Genomic DNA, 17,810 nt, shown 5'->3' with positions numbered 1-17,810 from the left:
TGAGAGTCCGCCTGCCAATGCAGGGGACACGGGTTCGTGCCCTGGTCCAGGAAGATTCCACATGCCGCGGAGCAGCTGGGCCCGTGAGCCATGGCTGCTGAGCCTGCAGGTCCGGAGCCTGTGCTCTGCGACGGGAGAGGCCACAACAGTGAGAGACCATCAGTGGAAAGTGGGGCTTGCTGTGTGAAAATTTGCTTTGTAAATAGCCTTTCAGAAATGTATTATTCCATGTACAGTGGTGTACAGCTACTAAGAGTTTGTCCACCTTCATATAGGACCTAATCTGCACCATGACTCAATAAAGAGCGAGCATAGTCTCAGGCAGGAGCTGATTCATAAACTGATCTAGACTGCCATACTTAAATTTTGCCCAGGGGCAATAAAATCAGATTTGTTGAACTCTTTCATAAATACCATTGAAATGAGCTTGCAGAAAGTTGAGGTTAGCCACCGATTCTGAAAGTTGCCAGTGTGGATGGATTAGATACATATCATAGCCAAAAGTGACCCTCAAAATCTATGAATTTGCCTTCAAGGTATTTGCTTTAAATGTCTTTTTATAGGAAGGGTTTTCCCTGGGTCTAATATAGAAGTAGGATGTTCCAAAATGAGACTTTGCTTCTCTCTTAGATGGGTTTATGTGATAATGAGATGGACATGTGAAACATTACTTATTCAGTCATATGTACATTTCCTCTGGAATAATAATAGTATCCACCTCATAGACTCATTGCGAGGGTAAAATGAAATAATACATGTAATGTGTTTGGGGCAATGCCCGGCACATACTAAGTATTCAATAACTGGTGGCCATCATTATCCAATCACTTGCTAAAGATTTTCCATTTGAATAACAATAACTTGGCCTGTACCAGTTGCCATATATGGTCCAAGTGAAGGAGACATATTTCTTACAGTATTTTAGTTTGAAAAAGGATTGCTTTGAATGAATGTTCGAAGGTTTAAGCAGAGTGAATACCTAGGTGTAATGATGGGGCTTGCGGATTTCATAGAAGGCATTAGAAAGGGTACATTTAGAGGATTGAAAAGAATGGGGGTTGGCTTGGAGGTCAGAGAGTGATTTAGTGAATGAAAGTGAAGGTGGTGGTTGTGGACCACTTCGAAAGGGATTTAGCCCTTGGCTTTAAAGAAGTCACTAAATAAATAGGAGACTCTGGAGAAAGATAGGTGTGGTGTAATGGAAGGATACGAGTTTTGGTTCTAGTTTCCTTTTTTCTCATCTGTAAAATGAGGAGGTCAAAGTTAGTAATTAATAGCCACCATTTTCTACATGCTTGCCATAAGCCAGGCATCTTAAGAGCATGATTTCATTGAACCCTCCCTCAGAAAAGCCTTATGAATGAGGTACCATTATTATCCTCAACTCGCATATGAGGAGGCTGAGGCTCAGAAGAGGTTATATAACTTGGTCTAGGGTGGTCCAAGTCCAAAGCCCAAATAGTTTTCCTCCTGCTACTCTGACTCTCTGTGGCCTCCTGACTCTAGTAGCCAATGATTCTGAATAAGGGACATTTACAAATTTTAAAATTTTAAAATTTGGCTTGTCTTTTAAGAATGGGTGATGAAATCAAATCTTCTTGTATGGGAAAAGGAAAGGAAAATTGAGATTTAAGGTGAGTTATGATATCGATGACCTTTTCCCCTAACATTACTGGGCTAGAATCACTACAGAAAATGGGCAAAATATAAAAAAAGGTAACTTTGTGCAGATTTGATGACTACCACCGCCCATTAATTTGCCTCTGGCCTTATGGATAATATGAATATTTATTTTTGGGAAGGTTGCTAAAGCAGTTTGCAAGGATATTGTGGAGGATTTTATTTAGAGGGGATAGGAATTCGTTTTTCAAAAGAGAAAGAACGAGTTAATGAGAGACAGTCAATTCAAGTTTCATTAAAACCCTGCTGGGATTTTGATTTGGACTTTACAGATGAATTTGGGAAGAACCGAGTTTTTACTATACTGTGTTTTCCCATCCAGATGCGTTCAGTGTCTTTCTATTTGTTTTGGCTTTTCAATTAATTTAAAAGCCAGTGAAATGTACTGGAATGACAAGAAATCGTTGTTTGAACAGATAAAAAAGTCATTTCTCAAAAAATAACATTAAATCTAGCTGCAGTGTCTTTGGCCATTTTTGAAAGGAGTAGCCTAGGTTATTATTTATGTTCACAGTGAGAGCATCTTCTGCCTAGGTTTCTGATTTCACCAGTTGTTTCAGACATGCCATTGAAGACAATATTTGGCTTGGTTATTGGGTCTGAGAAAAAAAAAGGTCTCATGAATGACAAAGCATAACATCATTTGTCTATGCAAATATTATTATAAAGTCCTGCTGCTTGTAGTGGGACCAAAAAGGAAATTATTATTTTACAAACATGTGAAGTATGTTTAACATGCAAAGGCTTGTTACACAGTCAATGAAGAACAGTTGTTTTCTGCCCTTCCATAAATAACTAATGCCAAGAGCAGCCTGGCTATCTGTTTCAGCTTCTTGTTACAGGAGAATAAAATGGGCAAGGCCTATATATCAGTACCCGCTAACAGAGCTGTCTTGGTAAATTCTGTTTGCCTTCAGTTTAATTTCCATGCTTTCGGTGGCTTTTATGTTGTATTTTGAATCTGTCAATTGCACTGTACGTTTTCCTAACTCTTCTCCATTTTCACATGTTTATCTCTTCTGTTTCTAATTGGACTAATAGTTCTGGGAAAAACTTATTACCCAGGAAGCCTGATGTAGTGGTAGGCACCCCGGTCTAGGAGTCTTGGGAACTGTGGTAGGAAATCCGGGCTCTGCTACTAGTTAGTTGTATGACTAGGCAAGTCATTTAACCTGCATCTGTTTCTCTATTTGTAAATGGGATAATAATCCCCTGTCTTCCAAACTAGTAAACAATGGTGCAAATGTTCTCTCTAAAATGTCAGACAGTTGGCTGGGGGAATGTTTTGTTCCTGGGTAGTTCTGGAGGGTTTCTGAGGACAAGAAATTAAGCAAGGCTTATTTTGACCCTGAAAAAGTGAAAAAAGAGCAGCTAGAAATAGTGTGGATACACTTGGTTTCCTTTTTGTAGATGTAGCTCTTTTATCCTCTTCACCCGGGGTGTGGTTAAGTGGAGAGGAAAAGGTGGGGTACAGTAGGTGATAAAGGTAGCCAGAACTGTCAGCATTAATGAATAGTGTAAGTGATAACGATCTTGAAAATTCAACTAGTTTCTTGTCTGATAAGTACCTCTATATCTATATTTGCAGACATCCTTATACATAGGTATAGATGTAGACATATGCATACATACAAACAAAAACTGATAGCTTCAGGCTCTTCCCTTTATACCTTGTAAAGCTGGAAGAACTTCAGTAACCTAGGACTGACTCAGTGTTCATAGGAAGTTACCTAATTGAAAAGGTCTGAGCTCAGTGACTGCTAGTAAAGGAAATTGACAAGAGTACTCTTTCATTATGTGTTCTTTTTCATTTTGGTCTGATTTACGTGCTACACTGGGTCTGTTCTGTGTCTGTGGTTTTTTTTTTTTTTTTTTTTTTTTGCGGTACGCGGGCCTCTCACTGTCGTGGCCTGTCCCGTTGCGGAGCACAAGCTCCGGACGCGCAGGCTCAGCGGCCGTGGCTCACGGGCCCAGCCGCTCCACGGCATGTGGGATCTTCCCGGACAGGGGCACGAACCCGCGTCCCCTGCATCGGCAGGCGGACTGTCAACCACTGCGCCACCAGGGAAGCCCTGTGTCTGTGTTTTAATTCCACCACTAGACACTAAGTTTATTGAGGGCAGGGATGATCATTTCTTTGATTTCGTTTGTGTTAACCCTATTGTACATGACAGTGCTCTGTCACTGTAGGTACCCAGTGAATGATATAGCTGAAAAATGATTAGTTATTTCTGGTATTACAACAAGATCTTGTAAATAAACATGACAAACTTGTTGGTTGAAGTCCTGAACTTTCTAGGTCAATCTCGAAAAAGGAAGTTATATGACTGCCATAGCAAAATTCATAGGCATATTATATATAAGTGGGTGGGCCTGTTGGAAATTGGATGAGTAATTCCACTTCAAAGAAGTAACATACAAAGGCTGTAGCTCTATGCTCTCCAACTGTGGGCCTCCAACCACGTACAGTGTCACCTGAGATGCTTATTAAAGATTCATATTTCTCAGCCCTGCTCAGATCCAGGTATCCATATTTTAACAATCACCCCAGATGATTCAGATGCATACTAAAGTCTAAGAACAACTCTAGCCTGTAACCTGAGGTGGTCACACACACACACAAACACACACGTTGTTACCTCCAGTAATTCTATGGGAAAATACAAAACAGCGAGTGAAATGACATGTCTATTCCTAGCAAGAAGAGGAAGCTAGTCCTCCATTATGCATCAGACAACTGGAAGCATACTGGCATTTTCTTTCTTTTGGTGATATATTCTTGGCAGTTTGTCGTGGCTCATTTGCAATTATGGTCTGTCTCTTTTGAAACCCCGAGACAGTTCGCCAGCATTTTATTTTTACCAACAATTTCTTGAATCTCTTAGGAACAGTATTTGTAGGACTGGCTCAGAAACAACAATAGGGGCCAGTAAGATGTCATAGTGCTGCGGTGACGTTTCCTTATCAGTTATGAGCTTTTTTGCCATTACACCATCGTGGAAATGCAAGGCATTAAGTGAAAACCCTGCATTCCTGTAATATTTCATAAGTGGGGATGGCTGGATGGGGTCTTAACGTAGTGAGAGGCGAGATAAAGGGAAGAGAGGCGTTAGCTGGGGCTGGGAGAAGCAGGATGTCTTAGGCAAAGAACGTTAAGATCTCTCTCTATAGGAAGAGCAGTGAATTCCGAAGATGAATATCTTGAAAGGGCAGCTGGAGGACGACCCGAGGGGAACTTTCATTCTGGGGTGGAGTTCTGGGAAGCGAGCGCAGGTGCGGGAGTGGGTCCGTTCTGCACCTCGCTGAAATCAGGCGCCCGGACCTCCCGAAAACACGCTCAATCACTCGGCCCCGGGGACTGGAGCTGGACCCTGCGGTGAGCCCGCGGGGCGCCGTTAGCCGGCTCAGCTCCCCCGGAGCACACCGAACACCCCCCCCCCACCCCCCACCGCTAGCAGCCCGCTCGGGCCCTCCTTTTCGGCTGACGTCGGGGTGAGCGGAGGCGGGAGCGTGGGTGGGCCGAGCGCGCCTTCGCCGGCGATTCGGCCGGCTGTGCCACACCACCGCGCGCCCCCGCTCCGCCCGCCCCTCCGGGCGCGTCTTTTCCGGGCCCGCGCCACGCTGCGCCTCGCCCCGCCTCCTCCTCCGCCGGCCCTCCGTGTGTGCGCGCGCCGCTGCGGCTTTTTCTCCGGCCTCCGTGGCGCGCCCCTCCTTGCCCCAGCGCTAGCGGGCACGCGGCTCCTTTCCACCAGCCTCTCGAGTGTCGACCGGCTGCGGAGACGCCGCAGGCAGCGCCTCCGGTGAGTAACCCCAGCCGGCGAGGCTCCTGCCCCGGCAACCCGTGCCCTGTCGCTGTGCCGGGGCCCCCGCTCCGGCCAAGCTATCGTCCCACACCTGAGCCCTGAGGAGGTTGAGGGGACATTTCCATTACCGGAATCCGCTCGCTTTCTTCTGGAGCTCGGGCGTTCTACCCTCCCGCCTCCTCCGGGGCCGGGAAGATTCCCGAGGTCCCGGTATCATCTCCTTTGCTGAGGTCTGGGGTCCTCGAGACCCTGGCCTGCCTCTTCTTGCCGCTCACCGCCCTCCGAGAGCCAAAAGCATCTTCCCGATCGGGGTACTAGGCTTTGCCATGACCCTTTCTTTCCAAATGAGCACATCAAGGGCTCGCCAGACCTCCAAACGACCTTTAGGGCGCTCCTGGACCTCAACTCCATTTTGTCCCCTTCGAGTCTCTCTATATCTGAGAGCTAGGGGATCTCTCTGGCCCTAGAAGCATCCGCCCTTCGAATTTGAGGGATGCCCTAGCTTCCGATATACTCTTAGCTTCCGTATCTTTAGGTAGGTTAGAAAAACGGCTGGTTTCTAGCAGAAACATGCTCTTATTTTTTCCTGTTCTGCCTGTCTACATCCTTGTCCTCCATGGGTGCTGTATATTTAGCATCAGCTTTATTCACTTCCTCTTCCTCTCATTCGATTGCCCTACAGAAAGAACTGTGGTCGATGTCAATAGCACAGAGAAGAATCGAGGAGAATATGATTCACTGCCTAGCCCCCATTAAGGGGTTACATATTTTAAATAAGACGTCATTTCTTCTCTTCACTCCAGCCATCTCCTCCTTCAAAGGCATTTTTTTTCACCCTCTTGAAATGACTTTGCTCTCATCGTTTTCACCTTAAAAAAAAAAATCATCCCTCTAAGAAACGGCGAGATGGAGAATAAGGGCTAAATGGCATTTAAATGAACCCCTTTGAAAAAGTAAGCAGTCTGCTTTATTGGTCAATGGTTTGATCAACGCCTCAGTTTCCTCATTTACAAAAATGAGGATGTTGAACGAAGGTTCCTTCTAGTGTTTTGATTCCAGGACCTCTAAACTCATGCTTAGTAACATGTTGCAGCATAACGGAGATTTAACCTGATGAAATCCTCATTTCCCGGTAGTTGCTTGTTGCTACGTTACTTTTTCTTTTATATTGCCTGTAACAGATAGTTTTACCTGCTCTTGGTACATAAGGCTGTAAGCAGAGATCCAATGACTGTACTGTCAATGAGCATATCAATCAAGATTTTAATAGTGTGAGGCCTCTTCCTCGGATTGTAATAGAGCTCATCTTTACGATTGAAAAGAAGTGTGAGACTTGTAAGAATAATTAACACCCTCTCTGCCATTTAGGTGGAGGATGAAACATTAAACTGTTAGTCTGCTCGCACCACAGAATAAAGTACTTTATTGTTCTGATAGGAGAAGTAATTTGACACCTAAAAATCCACAGAAGGTGTAATGCAACAATTAACATCTTGAATAAATTCAATTTTCCCCCTAAAACCCCTATTTTAAAAATAAGAGATTCAGATTAAGATTTTTTGTTTGAGTGTTTTGGGTAGGGGTGGGATGGGTGGAGAAAGGACAGGCTTGCCCAGTTCAGTGAGAAGAGAAATGAATTGGGACTCTGGAGAGGCTCAGGCGCCAGGTCCAGTGCTAGCTGATTGTATAACCTTGAATAAGTCACTTTACCTCTCTTCATTTTTGCATCTGTCAAAGGGTCTTGATGTTGGCAGAATAATCCGTATAAGTCCCCCAATTTGAAAAATACATATATATATATATATCTCACAATTTGCATTAAGGCTGTGCCGTAAATCCTTAGTTAAACTAAGCTAAGGTAAATCCTTAGTTATTTAGAACGTTTTTCTGAAAGATCTGCTTACACTGGTTCCAATCTATATATGCATAATTCTTAATTCATCCTTATCAAATGAATTACTATATGTGGAAGTCTATAAATTGGGAAGCATTTTACAAAAGTCAGGATTGCTAACTTAAGCTTGCAAGTGAAGGGTGTGCATACCACACTTATTATTTTTAAACATTCAGGGCTTTTAAGAAATTTGTACGGGAATGTATACATACTGCCTTGTAACTGTAATTGGCTAGGCGCTTGAAAAGAATATGCAGGCATCTCAGTCATTCATTCATTTGTTCGTTCATTCAACTTATCTTGTTCCTCCATCTGTCACGTATTTTGTGCCAGGCCACTAGGATATGATGGTTAAGAAGACAATCCTTACCCTGCAAGGTTTAGTTTTATAGTTCAGGATGGAGGTGATGATGGTGGAAGTTTTGGAGAGACAGTTTGTGTGTCAGTTTATTTTTATTAACAACAGTCAAATCAGGGACAGAAGCAAAATCCTGGGGAAGTTAAGGCTCCCCAGGGGAGGAGGAGATGATTGTAGCCTGTAGACTCTCTTCTTGGCATTTCTTTTCTTTTTTTTCTTTCCTTGACTTTCAGTTATTGAGACTTTAGCAAAAATGAAAGCTTTATTTTTTCCACTCCTGCTATTGGTTGGTCTTATATATTCTTTATCTTCCTTTCTCTTTTAACTGTTTATTTTAAGATAGTTGTAGTTTCTCATACAATCATAAAAATAATCCCCTTTAATTTTCCCCAGTGGTAACATCTGGCATAACTGTAGCATAATGTCACAAGGAAATTGAGGCAGATACAGTCCATCCACCTGATTCAGAGATCTCCAGTTTTACATCCACTCACTTGCGTGTGTGTATTCAGTTCTATGCAGTGTTACCATATGTGTAAATTCGTGTGACTACCACCACAGTCAAGATACAGGACAATTCCATCACCCCAAAGGTCTCTAATGTTGCCCTTTTATAGCCACAGCCATCTCCCTCGCTCCCTGATCCCTGGCAACGACTGATCTGTTTTCCTTGCCTATAATTTTGTCATTTCAAGAATGGTATACAAATGAAATCATGCGATGTGTAATCTTTTGAGATCGACTTTTTTTCACTCAGTGTAATTCCCTGGAGATTCATGCAGGGAATGTGTCTTGTATCAATAGTTCTTTTTCATTCCTGAGTTGTATTCCATGCTGTGGATGTATACAGTTTAATCGTTCACCCATCGAAGGACATCTATTTCCCGTATTTTGTAACCTATTATGAATAAAGCTCCTATGAAAAATTGTGTACTGGTTTTTGTATGAACATAAATTTCCATTTCTCTGGGATAGTTGCCCAAGAGTGCAATCGCTGTTCGTATGGTAGTTGCATGTTTAGTTTTATAAGGAACTGCCGAACTGCTTTCCAGAGTGACTGTGCCATTTTACATCCCCCCGCCCGTGCCCCAGCAATGCATGAATTGTGCTCATCCTTGCTGACACTTGGTGTTGTCACTATTTTTTATTTTAGCCATTCTGATAGATATGTATATAGTGATATCTTGTCATAGTTTTAATTTGCATTCCCCTGGTGGCTAATGATGTTGAACATCTTTTCATGTGCTTATCTGCCATCTCTGTATTTTCATCAGTGAAATGTGTGGTCGTGTCTTTTGTCCATTTTCTAGTTGGATTTTTTTTTTTACTGTTGAGTTCTGAGAGTTCTTTATATATTCTTAATACTAGTGCTTTGTTGGCTACATGGTTTGCAAATATCTTCTCCCATCCTGCAGCGTGCCTTTTCGTCGTCTTCACAGGGAAGTTTCGCAGAACAAAAATCTGTCATTTTGATGAGGTCCAGTTTATCAATTTTTCCTTTTATGGATCATGCCTTTTGTGTTAAGGGGTCTTATGTACCTTTGTTATTTAATTTTATTCCTTGCTGTTCTGTATAACATCCAGTACTTCTGTAAGCAGTGTGAATATTTTTTTCTTTGAGCAATCCTGGAGCTCAGATGTATTCTTTGAACTAGTGGTCTTGATGGCTTTCAGTGTGTGTACATACTCATACATGCTCTCACTATATTAAAATGGCTGCCATCCTTTTGTGCCTTAAAATATAATTTCTGCCTTACCGGGCAGTCAAATGAAACATTAAAATTAATATTTTAAAATTAAGTAGACACGTCATATGCCAAGGAGATTTTTGGTTTCACTTTCTAATTTTAAAATATTTTGGCAAAACTGTATAGTTTCTAATCAACATTTGTGGTAAGTAGTCCAAAGAAAAAAATCGTCTTCTCATTTAAATGTACTTTGAAAGTCTGCTTCTGCGTTTTAAGTAGTGAAGTTGCGAATATGATGATAGATTTAGTAGGCTTTTGCTACTCAGAATAGTGAATAGAAGACTGTTGAATTTGTCTGTCTAGACCGCATGTTTTTCTTTTATAGTAGCTACTTAATGTTCATTTTAATTATCTTTTAGAATAAGCATTAGTTTTAAGGTGACTTACAGTGTTATATTTTGAAAAATAGATGTGCTCATATTATGAGAACTTACAGGAAGAACTTAGTGATCGATTTTTAGAGTATTCATTTCTGTAAGGTGGTACTGAAATTATTACTTGTCCCTTCAGTGTCACCATATTTGCTCAAATAAGTGTATAGCCAGGGTAGTGGATTTGAAAAAGATCAATCGTTGGTATAAGACAAGGGCTGGTAAAATACTGCCGGTGGCCAAATCCTGCCCACCACCTGTTTTTATGAATAAATTTCTGTTGGAACACGGGCACATCCATTCATTTATGTATTGTCTGGCTGCATTCAAAATACAGTGTCAGAGTTGAAACAGAGAACTTATGACCCTAAAAGCCAATTTACTCTCTGGTAAATTTTACACAAAAAGTTTGCCCAGAGATAACGCAACCTTAAAAATTATTGAGTCTATGTTATAAAGGAAATTTGACAAACTTTACCTTGACTTTTAGTATCTTTTAGGTATATTTCCATGGGAAATTGTGGTTCAGAACAGTGTATTCATTTTCTTTAACTAAGTCGGAAGGCACTGTGGTCTAGGAGCAGCATTAAGGAATGGATAGAGAGTTGGGAAGGTTGATGTTGTTGTTGTTGTCGTCAAGTGTGGGGTATTTCAGTGTGAATGTCAATCTACAAGTAGGGCAAATAGTGAGATTCAGAAGCAGGCCTGTCCAGTTGCGATGTCCTTTGGAGATCCTGCTGTAAGCCAGAGCGGTAACGACAGAGCCAGGTATGGCAGCACTGTTGCTCCTGCTCCCCAAACTTCTGTGATCTTTTTTTTTTTTTTTTTTTTTTTTTTGCCGTACGTGGGCCTCTCACTGTTGTGGCCTCTCCCGTTGCGGAGCACAGGCTCCGGACGCGCAGGCTCAGCAGCCGTGGCTCACGGGCCCAGCCGCTCCGCGGCATGTGGGATCTTCCCGGACCGGGGCACGAACCCGTGTCCCCTGCATCGGCAGGCGGACTCTCAACCACTGCGCCACCAGGGAAGCCCTGTGATCTTTAAATACATAGTAGTTTGAGCCTATCAAGCTGACCTTAAGACTGGCTGGTTTATTATTTTGTTTGCACAGCTTCCTTTCGTACATTAGAAGTTCACACTTTAGTTCTTTTAAACGTCCTACCTACAAGTAATGTTGAAAATGGAAATTGAGTTAGCACTGTGGGCTGTATATTTGGAAAGAAATGGATCTCAGCCTCACATCATACACAAAAATACATTAAGGATGTATTTTAAAAATTTCTGGAAAGCACAAGACACCATAACAAAGTTAAAAAGGCATATGACAGACTGGGGGGAAATAACTTCTACATATGCAGTGGAAGCTTTTATTGACTTTTACTTAACTGACTCACCATATTAAATGATACTCATTTCTTTCGTAAAATACACTGTGCCCTGAACACTTGATATTAGTAGGTTGGTCTCAGGTAAGCCAGGCTTGTGGACCCACCAGTACAACAGATGCTTTTATTACTGAACCTATGTATGCTCGTTGTTCTTGTTTTTGTAAATATGTAATTTATTTTCATATTTTATAATGTGGTACAGTCTGAGTAGTGGGGAATTGAAGTTCTTACTGAAAATTTACATATGAAATGATATGATGTCTGGTATTTGCTTCAGATTATATGGGGGTTGAGGTACGGAGTGCATAGAGTTGTGAAAGAAATAAAATTCAGCACGTATAGATAATTGTTGAAGCTGGGGGATAGGTTTATTATAACAAAACAAATGGTATGCTTTGGAAAGAGTTGATGAAAGCAAGTTATTACTGTATAATTAGGTGTGGGTAAGACAATGATAAAAGATTTGTATAAAATAAATATAAAAATCTGAGGGGTTCTCTACTCATAGTTCCTTGCAAGTGTCTTTTAAGTTCTTTGACGTTCTACATTATCTAAGAATTCAAATTAAATTTCTTTACAATCCAGGGGCCTGGAGTTAAAGAAAGGTCTTGGCTTCTTGGCCCTTTATCAAAAGTTTGACGAATGAGTGTACATTTACCACTGATAAAATGAAGATAAAATGAAATGTTTGTCATGTGCATATTTTCTTACGACTGTTCACCTTAGTTGACCTTTTCAATTAGCTAATCAAGTGTTCCAAATAACATTAGATAAAAAGGTTTCTACTGTGTAATATCTATGATATGTAAAGAGCTCCTACAGATCAATAAGAAAAAGGCACCTGTTAGAAAAAGTGGCACAGGGTTATGAATTGGCCTTTCACATAAGAAGAGATTGAAATGATGATTAAAAAAGAAAAGATGCTCAAATTCATTCTAATAATTAGGGAAATGGAAACCTTTTTTTTTTTTTTACCAAATACATTGGCAAAAACTATAATATCCACTTTTTGAAAGAAATGGGCACTCTCATACACTGTTAATGAGAGTGCAAATTGTGTAGCTTTTTGATAGAGGGTACCAAAATCCTCTCATTTTTTAAATATGCATATATTTTGGCCCAGCAATTCTGTAGGAAGCTATTCTAAGGAAATATCTGCACATTTGTATAAAGATGCATACAAGATTTCAATGCAGTGAAACTGGTCATAACAGTGAAAACTTGGCAGCACCCTATATGTCCATCAGAAGGGGAATGATTTAAATAATGGCATGCTGTTCTGTGGAATAACATGGGGCTATTAAAGGAAAGAAACCCTTCAGACCTATATAAACTGACACAAGAGTTCCAAAATATGTTGTTAACGGTGGGGGGGGGGCAGAGGAGGGAGTTATAGAACAGTCCGTATACCATGATTCCGCTTATCTAAAAGAACAAAACCTTACCATGCGTATGGATAATACAAAAAAGTGTGATTGATACGCACCACAAATGGTTATCTCTAGGGCAAAAGGGAGTGGTGTTAGAGGAAGGCAGTATAGAGATACTTATACATTTTACCCTATACAATTCTACAGTGCATTTTAATTTATGATTACTATTTTGATACTAATTATACAGATTCATCATATGCAACATTACACACTGGAGGATAATTACAATGCGATTCTGAAATGGAGTGAATGCCTTGTATTTAGACAGCACTCGGGTAGTTTTTAAAAATAATTTTCTCCCTTTGTTAAAGTAGTATTTGTATTGTCTAAATTTTCTGCACTGAAAATATGAGTCTAAAGAAGAATAAGAGCACCATAATCCCATACCCAGGGAGCTCTATTGTCAACTTCTGGGTACACGTTTGTGTACACACGTTTGGATGCTTGCATGCACACGTGTGCACACATACATGCACGTGTGCAAACATACGTATCTTCTTTCTACAAAAATGGGTTCTTACTGTGCATACCTATTTGTAATTTGCTTCCTTTAACTTGACTCTATACTGTGAGCATCTTTCACGTTTGGTAACTCTGAATAAGTGAAAAAGACATTTTAGTGGGAAGAAGAACAACACTGTGCCATGTAAGTATAGTGTTCCACTTAAAATAACTGGTTTCTAGGACAAACTATAATCTTAAAGTCATGGCCACCAAAAGTAAATAACCCTCAATGTTAAACCAGTTCAGTTCTGTTTGGAATTTATGCACATGTTGTTTAAATTGTAGTTACTAGTAATGATGTATAAGTGCAATGTATTAACATGTCATTAGGAGTCTTTTGGGTGGGGTTTGGTTTTAATGAAGATTTTAAAACTGAACTTGAACAGTTATTTTGGTTCAAAGAAAAACCAACCGGTCTAATTTTTGGTAAATGTGTGGGCTTAGTTGTGTTCTTTCACAGCTTACAAAAGTAAAGAAAATCTAGGTCTCTGTGGCAACGTGAATCTTTGTGTATGGTAACTCAGTCTGTAGTATATAAAATTGTACATTAGGAGAACTGTGTTGGATTTGGGCAAGTATGTACGTATTCTGCTCGCATGTCCTCTAGAAGCATTTATTAAGCACATCCGCCCTAGGCTCATTATAACCTTTTCTGGGTTTATGCTGTGGGACGTAGAGGTGAAAAGACCGTAGTTTATGTGAATTCAATAGAGTATTTAACAAAAGAAGATTCTACCTTGTAGACAATGGTGTTAATGTGATGGCCTAGCGTAGCTGCTCATATTTTTGTTACGGCGATTGAAATAGCATCGCTACTCTCCAAGGCTGTGCCTCTTGTGCATTTTGGCCTTTCTGGAATTGATTTCACAGCAAGAGGATTTTTCTTTCATAGGCGCTGTGAAGTTAGCAGATTTTATGTGGGAGTCAGAATAGAGGTTTCCCATTTCTCAGTTGATTGATGACAGAGACATGTGAGATGAGGCTAGTAACAGAGGTATTGAAAATATTTATGGTGGCTTCTAGTGGTTGTTAAGAAGTTAAGGCAGTGGAAGGCATGGTGAAATACCTGTTTTCTCTTAGGTATCCTGTTTATTACCTTCAACATGTGCCTAAAGCATTTTAATACTACAAAAAAAGTAATGATAGGGTTTTGAAGGACCACTCCCCTGGGGGTACCCGAGTGGTGAGTCATCAGAGAAAGCCTGCAGAAATGGGCAGAGCTGCTCCTGCTGAAATGGTGATCATTCGTTATTCTCAGAATATGTTAGTCATTTCTGCTTCTCAAATGAACTGAAAGCTGAACGTTTCCCGCAGACAGGAAACAGGAACTTGGTTGAATGAGCTTAAAGTTCAGTTATGGCTTTGGAAACAGAAGAGAAGACAGAACTAGCACTAGTATCTCATGGGACGCATCCAAGTAAAAGATGCTGTGTTCCCCATGACCACTGAAGATACTAAGTTGAGACATAGCTTAAAAGAGTAATTGAAAAATCATCACTTGACTGGGGGGTAGAACTGGGCAGAACTAGCCATAAACAACTGTCAGACGAATGTGTTTCAAATAGAGCAGAAAAGAGAAAAGCAGGCTGGGATAATGGTATTCTTGTACTTGGAACCACAGAGACCTTCAGGATTTGCTGCAAGGTTAGTTTAGTATGCTTTAAAGCCTTTGGTGAAATATTTGGGATTCCGTTTGTGCCCAGGCACTTCCTTACAGGAGTAGGTTGGAATTTCTGTGAAGCAGGTGGTTTCCATACTCTGGAAACTAGAAAAGTCATGGTTCAGGCTCACTGTTTGGTGAATTATAGCAACCTGCAGATGGGAAGCTGTGTAGTATTTATTTCCCCCAATAGAAAGAAATGTCAGTATTAGCATATTCATTCAAATATAGTTACACATTTTACATTTTCAAGCAGAATGACTGAACTCGTAAGGACATTATATAACACAGCTTTTCCACCAGAAAATTTTGGATTCCTCTGCTTAGATTTTGTTTTTAGTGTCAAGTATAAAGGCCAGGGTTTTTATGTGGAAGCAGGTTTTTAATTTATGCACATATTTACATTAATTTGAATATTCTCTTGATCACCAAGAGATTGTTGAATATTAAACTGTTAGTAAGGGAGTAGCTTTCTTTAGGAAGTATCCTCCAAAGAATTTACTTCTTTACAAGTAATTTTAGAAAAGACAACTGCAAAATGGAAACTTCCCTGGTGAATCTCCCACCAATTTTTTTTTTTTTTTTTTTTTTTTTTTGCGGTACGTGGGCCTCTCACTGTTGTGGCCTCTCCCGTTGCGGAGCACAGGCTCCGGACGCGCAGGCTCAGCGGCCATGGCTCACGGGCCTAGCTGCTCCGCGGCATGTGGGATCTTCCTGGACCGGGGCACGAACCCGTGTCCCCTGCATCGGCAGGTGCTCTCTCAACCACTGCGCCACCAGGGAAGCCCCCACCTCCTTTTTTAATCCATGTTTTGAAATGGAGTTCCCCAACCTCACTTTTAAGCCTTTCTTTTATGGCCTGAGTAGAATTGAATGAGGGGTGATCCTCAACCCCAGAAGTACAAAGTGTTCATTGGGGTTAAAAAGATACTTGTACTTGCCCTGCCGGCTGACTTGAATCCTAGCTCACTAGGGTCATTCTGGAGTCACTGTAAGCCTAAGGGCTCTGCAAAGGTAGAAGAATATTCTACCTGGCTCTTGGAGGAAGAATATTCCAGTGCTCAGATAGCTTCCCAATCTCTATCTTGTCTCAGTGGTACCCTGCATTTGAGCCGTTGTTACTTGGTTATATGAAATGTTTGTGTGGAGTGATTGGCCTATGATTGCAGTGATATAGTACATGGGGTGCAATGGGAGAGTCATTCCTAACTTAACTTTCAGACAGCTGATCTTTTTCTCAAAAAGCCCCTAACCCTAAAGATTGTAGGGTTTTTTTTTCACCTCTTAGGGAGAAAGTGCTTCCTTACAATCTAGCTTCTAATTGTCCTCAACTGAGGAAGACTATTGACCACCTCCCTCCCTGCCTTTGACTGAAGGGTCGTGTTGCTTAGGGCACTGCCCACAGGAAAGAGGAGGTCAGTGCTGTACTAGGGCATGACCAAAGGAGTGAGAGTTGGCCATGAACATATGGTCTCTAGCCAGAGCGTACCTTGAGTTTTGAAAACTAGGAATCTCAACTCCAGTTTGTTCTTTAGAGACATATTTTAAAAACAAGCTGTAGCCTTTTGGGTCCCTAAGCTAAGAGTGTGTTGAGAAGCCTTGCAGTGTTGAATCTGATATCACAGTCTCTGGTGGAAATCTGCAAAAGTGAGTCAAAACTCTGTGTTTTTCCAAAGACAGAATTGTTGTTATGAAACACATATATGTTACTTTAATGACTTTGATGAGATGGAAGCAACTCATTTTGAAGCAGCTAATTTTGGCTGAAAGAATTGCTTTTCAACCTAGAGTTGATTTCTTTAATTTTGCATCATTCCTAGCTAATGTGACACTAAGGTCATTTTATTTGTCTGGTCTCTTCTAGATGTCATAAAATTTTGTCATGAGATCATGAGAAAATGTTTCTTCTGCTTTGAGAGGAGTGAGTAGGAGTCTGCTTAGGATGGAAAATCAATTCTTAGATTTGTTGCCTCTGCTGCTGACCTCTGCCTCCTGTGTGAAAGAAAATCAATGATGTTTCAAAGTCATACAGTTACATATTTGGGTTCCATAAAATTGTTCTGTGGAATGAGCTAAACTTTTAGAATTTGAGTTTGATACTTGGCCAGATCTGGGGACACATCCTGCGATTGCTAGACCTTTTTTTAAAAAAAATTTTTTTTTTTTCTTGCTTTTACCGGCAGTAGCCCATTGCTAATGAAAGATCAGGATGTTGCCTGGACTTGGCACCAGGCACCGAACCTCAATGCCTTTCTCTTCTACTTTCAGACATAGCAGCCCTGGAAACCATAAGATCGAGGTGCTGGAAGCATTCTGATAATCCCTTTTCTTATTCTTTAAAAATCTGGCCTGTTGCCGTCACACAACCATCAGGCCTCAAACAGAGAACGTTTGTTTTCAGAACCTCCTCTGTGTTGACCTTAGTTTTGCTTTTGAAGAAGAGTAAGCAGCAGGTTGCCCTGTATAGTACATGAGAAAGAGAACCGCCTTTACCTTTTACTGCTGCTCACATTGTTTGCAGATGCTTCCAGGAGGATTGAATTATAACCTAATTTAAAGAGGATGTATTTTCGCTTAACTATACACAGAAATAACTGCAAAGGGATGTCTTAAAAGCAAATTACACATTGTAGGTACAGCAGAAGTTAAATGCTTTAGGGATAAATGGGTGATATCTGCTGGTCGGAAATATCAACACTGTTGAAGTTATAGCAAGTTTCTTGGCTGACGTTTTTATGGGGACACATAACTCCCCTTCCTTAAACAGTGTTTCACTGAGATGGGAAAAAGACTTCTGCTCTGCTTGGGAGTTTTTAGTACACTGGTGCTTCTCTTTAAATCTGTTTTTGAAATTCTCGTTTTGGATCTCATCTTCTGCAAAAGTGCCTTATATTGACACATTGTCAATACTCAAGTAATGAAACCTACAAGTAAGGAAACCTACAAGTAAGGAAACCTACAAGTAAGGAAACCC

General features: G+C 40.8%; 1 protein-coding gene across 6 annotated transcripts in view; it reads left to right on the top strand.

Moving 5' to 3' along the window:
• Positions 1-5,213: 5,213 nt before the first annotated feature.
• Positions 5,214-17,810, top strand: part of ACSL4 (acyl-CoA synthetase long chain family member 4) — a 77,502-nt gene continuing 64,905 nt past the window's right edge. For 2 of the 6 annotated variants that reach the window (XM_027089441.1, XM_027089440.1), the window contains exon 1: positions 5,214-5,480. The gene's annotated coding sequence lies outside the window, so the exon portion shown is untranslated. The remainder of the gene's footprint in view (positions 5,481-17,810) is intronic. The other 4 variants (XM_027089444.1, XM_027089442.1, XM_027089443.1 and 1 more) reach the window with 3 other exon arrangements.

The sequence above is a fragment of the Aethalodelphis obliquidens genome, unplaced genomic scaffold (genome assembly GCF_003676395.1).
Source record: "Aethalodelphis obliquidens isolate GAN/ISIS:26980383/991018 unplaced genomic scaffold, ASM367639v1 scaffold66, whole genome shotgun sequence".
In the NCBI taxonomy this organism is placed as follows: Eukaryota; Metazoa; Chordata; class Mammalia; order Artiodactyla; family Delphinidae; genus Aethalodelphis; species Aethalodelphis obliquidens.
The sequence above is the reverse complement of the archived record's forward strand: the minus strand, read 5'-3'. Positions and strand labels throughout refer to the sequence as shown.